Raw genomic sequence first — 5,512 nt, forward strand, 5'->3', positions numbered from 1 at the left:
CTTCAATTTTATTGGGATTTATTACGGTTGGTTTGAATTCAGGTTCAGGTGTTTGGATTTTGGAATGCTTCTGATCACTCTTGACCGAGGAAACCTTCGATTTTCCTTTCAAATCTGTTGAAGACTTTGGATTTTGAGTTTGAATAGAATTGGATTTAGAATGGGGTTGAGAAGAATTAGAATGAGAGAACTTAGATGGAGAAGTTTTCTTGACTCGAGATTCTTGGTGACCCTTTTGTTGGTGGTCATGAGTGGGACCAAACATTGAACCTTGGTAACCTGTGCTCTCGGAACCGAACCTATGCTTTTGGTAGCTTGTGTGCTCTGAAGCGAACCTATGCTTTCAGTAGCTTGTGTGCTCTGAGCCGAACCTCTGCTTTCGGTTGTTAATGCCTTCTTGCGGTCTGACTTCCTTTTTCTCTGACTTCCTGTCATGATTAGAAAAACGAGCATTTTGACATTGCCAGAACTGTTTTCTCTCTGAGAGATTCTTCTTGTATCTCAGATTCCTCTGTTGCTTTTGGTTTTTCACCTGATTGGGTTGCCTGTGAATATTCGCCTTTTGTTTTGGCTTTTGAACAACATGTTCACTTGTTTTAGATGAGGTTTCAGTTGTGGAGGTGACTTCTTCTAATGGAATTTCTTTAGTGCCACTGGTACTTGGCACGTCAAAGTTATTAGGCTTGTTCAGTGGCTCTAGAATATATCTTCATTTTGTTTTCCAGGATGTTCGCTCTGATAAACCAACTGTTTCGTTGGCATTATCGATAGGAGCATACCAGAAGAACTCATCGCAGCCATCTGCGTTATCTTTGTCTACGATGGTAGTGAGTTCGGCTGTTTGATGTTCGGATACTCCTTTGACTTTATATACCTGATTTGGTGTTGTTCTCACCTTCTGGTACACAACAGCCTTTTCCTTAAGAATCGGGGACTTATTTTGTGACAGACGAGTGAACTCCATAGAATTTTCGGAAATAAGACTTTTGTGGTTTTCGTGTTCGCTTTTTACAAACTCGGAACAATCGACTTCATCTTCTACAGAAATTACACTCATATCATCATCCTCATTAAGTTCGGATGCATTTTCAACATCAATTTTTATTTTCCAAACTTAAATTGGCATTCAATGAGTCAAATTTTTGTATGGTTTCGGTCCTTAGTTTCAGTCTATCGTTTTCATCCAAAAGATTTTTCAGCATGTCCTTAAGGTCCTTGGACTTTATAAAAGATTCTATTTTGTCCTGGCCATACATGTAAGTGGGATTCACATCATCAGACGATACAACACTTTCGCAATTGTATGCTTCACCATCGATTTCATCTTCCTTAAACTCAAGGAAGGGCAAAATCATGAGATGAATTGCATGTACACTATAAGAATGATGTAGTGCTCAAAACCCATCAGCAACCACACTCATGAGTGCTCATAAGTGCTGAGTATTGGATTCAAACCACACTCACTTGTATCACATCATGGAATTTATATCGAGTGATTATGAGATGGTAATATCATATAAGTCTTCAAACCTAGAGATATGAGTTGTTAACTATGAGTTGGTTATACATTGATTGTACAAAAACACATTGGTAACTCGATGTTATAAAACATGCCGTTGTGTATAATTCAACGAGTAGTAGAACAAGCATATGAGTCAAAGTTTATCTGTTCCTTCTTGTATTAGAAAAATTGATGTGTATGATTAAGTTCTATGTCGAACAAATCGGAAATCGGGAAAAAACTGCTGGATAATAAGTAAGACATTGTTCCATGTATTTGTCCAGCTAATATCTAGAACAGAGGATTATAGGATCACTTATCTTAAATGGCATATCATCATCTCAGTTCCGCGAGACATTGAAAGAGCTACGATTTCTGATCGGTTCCTAAAGTCATTCTTATAGTTATAGTTATTAGACTTATCCAAGTGGGAGACTATTGGATTAGGTGTCTAAGTTCATAACTATTTCTGGAATGTACTTGACCCGGTTGGCATGGTCCATTTGGGTTGCATGGCACTGCAACACTTGGATAGACTAAATGAGAGAAAGGACACTTAAGGATTATTAATATATTATAAGTTCTAATATATTAATAATATTATTTAATTAATATTGATCAAGATTTAATTTGGAATTAATTAAGTGATCAAAAGGAGACTAATTAAATATATGGGGTTGATTGTGTAAATCATCCATTCTTGTATAATGGGCTAATGATCCATGGTTTATGTATTGGGCTAAAACCCATTAGGTGCTCCATGGATAGTCCATGGAGGTTACAAACCCATGGATCGTGGAATATGAAAATCCATGCACATTAGGGTTTACATAGAGTAACCCTACATGTGACACACTGTATAAGAAACTCCATAGCAAGAAAAATTGGCTACTAAGAATAGAACAAGAGGGCTAGCCTATTTTGAGGTGTTAGCGAACTTCTCTCAAGGTTATTCCAAGTGTTGTGGTGTTGTGTGAGACATTTGAGGCATCACACTTGAGGTAATAGGCTTACAAGGTTCTCAAGGAATCCACGCAACAAAAAGGTATGTTCTTCTACTAGCTATTATGTTTCAAAGTTCCCATGCCATGCTAGTTAAGTTAAGAACCTTGGAAAATCAAATTTGCATGTATCTTAGCAAAACATAGATCCAAGGTTTGTAGGGTTCATGTACACCTTTGGAGTGTTAGAATGCTCAAAACTCATCATTAGCACCATTGTCAATGTCTATATAAACCTTAGAAATAGAACCAATAAGCATTTTTGGTTTAGTTGTGCTCTTAAGCATTTCTACTTCCGCAACAATAAACATTTAGGTCAAATCAATTAGGGTCACATTGAGATTCCTCATATGAATTTTTTTAACAAACTAACCATATGACTTAAGAAGCAAGATAAAAAACAAATCAATGGCTTTCTCCCTTAGGAAAATGACACCCAATCTATACAACTTGTCAACTTACGATTTCTTTTTAGAACATGCATACATACAAAGTTTACATCTTGATGTTTACATGCCAATAGGGGTTGATTCGTCTCGTATCTTTCAACTTGAAGAAAAAAAGATGTTGGGAGAGTCACAGAAGGAGGAGGTGGAAGTGATGATGTTAATGCTTAATTATAAACCCATAAATTTAAATTAAGGCTTGGATCCATATTTTTGATTCGAACTTTGAAGAGGGATGTTGTAATCAAATTTGAATCTATTTTTGGTTAGTAAGGCTTTTACCAATTCCAATCTTATGAAATTGGTAGATCTTTTGAGATTCATTGATTCTTATCAATGACATGTTTAATCTCGGATTATGCTTTCACTTTTTGTGAATGGAAAGCCGAGGATCGCAAACGAGATGTGAATAACCATTCAAACCCACTTGACAAGCTTGATGCCATTTATCATCTCACAATGATGTGCCAATAAACCACACACGCTCCATCAATAATGATAACTTACAAGATGCCCATCATATCTCTTTATAGTCCTTATTAGTGTCTCGGTTAACCACACACACTCCACTAATGACATATAAAGCATGATGTTCATTTTCATGGATTAGCATACTTTTCACATTTTCTTAAAGTAACTAGAGTGGGATTTTATAAAAAATTTCTAGTACTTTAATAGCATTATACTTTTAATGAAGTTAATCTCATATCAGGTCTGTTCTGCTAACTACTGTTGGGGTGCAAAGTTATGCATGTATGACTTTGTAATGGATTGACTCTTGTAGAGTGTGACAACTATCAAATTCAGGTCATTCTTCAACTTGAATGCCTTTGCATAAATCATATACACACCTCATACATTTTACCTAGTTGTAGAAATCACATCCAAATCATGTTGAAACTTGAATCCAACTAAAATCTAGAACTAATATACTTGACTCTTACAATTCAAGAGAATTGTTCAACTACTGTAAAGAATGCCAATACCCGAATTAGAGCAAAATACAAACATTGCTATAACTGAAAAAGGGTATGAAACCCTGAAATAAATTAAAATCTTCTAATTTCACTTCGTTATATTTTTAAATAGCTAACAAGATCCAAAAGCCCTAAAAAGCCTTAAAAACCTAAATTTTATAAAATTTAACACCTAAAACTCCATAAAATTTATTATGAACCTTATAAGATCAACTTAAGTTAAAAAATTAGTAAATATAATCAAGGAAAGAAAATATAATTATCAACGTTTAACTGTAATCTACAAGTTAATGTCAAGATTTTATGAAAAAGAAACCAGGTTAATGCATAGTTTATAAAAATATTGAAAATTTTATAAAAATAGGAGAGAATATAATTAGAAGAAACACGTGAGAGGGAGACTCTCTAATACCCTCAAAAAACTCAGCCTCCCCTCTCCTAATACACCCTTCCCCTTCCCAACACACACAATCATTTTCACCTCACTTGCACTCTAGCTTCTTTCTCACTCTCTTTCATTTTCTATCAGTTCCACCAATCAACACTCTCTTTCTCCCTCTCTAAATCACGAAATTTAGTAGCCGTGAAGTTCTTTCAACACCAAATATCATCTTCTTCAAGTGTTCTTCTTAAGCTAATCACAAAAACCAAGCATTATTCCTTCATTTCTACTCAAAATTTCACTATTTTATGCATTTCTTTCTACTTCTGCTACAGTCTATGAAAATATTTTTGAACCACATAGCAGAACCACAAATTTGATGATGATGGTGGTAGGATTTCACAATAAAACAACATGCATGTTGCAAATGGTGGAATCCCGTGATCCAAACCTATGTCAAAATCAAAATAATCCATTTTTATACATGTTTTGGTAGATATCTCACAATATTAACCAATATTTTCTTTAAAAAACGATTTTTTTAATTTTCAAGCTCGTGCATGGCCTTGAACCAACATGCATGTAGTGATCTTCAAGGCTAAGATGTTTGATGATCAAAGTATGTTTTTAAATGTTCAAACTCATTGATGAAGTTATTTAAATCCACTAAACTATTTAAAACTCATATTGACATGAATCCAATTTTTCATAGAATCTTACCAACAAAATGAGAAGTTCTGCAAATTTTCAGAAACTAATTTATTTTTCTCGATTTAATATTATTATTTCAAGAAAATAGAGCAAAAAAGTATATAAAATACTTTTTACAACCAATAAATTCTGAGAATATTCTGAGATGACCCATACACTTATTAAAGACATTGTGTGAAGTTTCATGAACTTAATGGGCTGTTTTGAGTTAATTTTGAATTTGTTTTTGGTAACGAGAAATAAATAGTAAAATATAGTTATGAATGTCCAAAACCATATTTGTTAAATTTTGCATCTTCAAGACATCATAAAGAATGCATGCAAGAAGTTACAAATTTTTCCATGATAATTTAGTATTTGTCTCGATTTAATTACTTGTTAAGAGATTAAATTGATGAAAAATAGTTGCACTTATCCAAAAATTATAAAACTTCATCAGAATATCTTAAATTACATATGAATCGTAAATAAAAAGTATAATGAAATTTAGCTAC

The sequence above is a fragment of the Lactuca saligna genome, chromosome 9 (genome assembly GCF_052625555.1).
Source record: "Lactuca saligna cultivar CGN05327 chromosome 9, ASM5262555v1, whole genome shotgun sequence".
Classification (NCBI taxonomy): domain Eukaryota; kingdom Viridiplantae; phylum Streptophyta; class Magnoliopsida; order Asterales; family Asteraceae; genus Lactuca; species Lactuca saligna.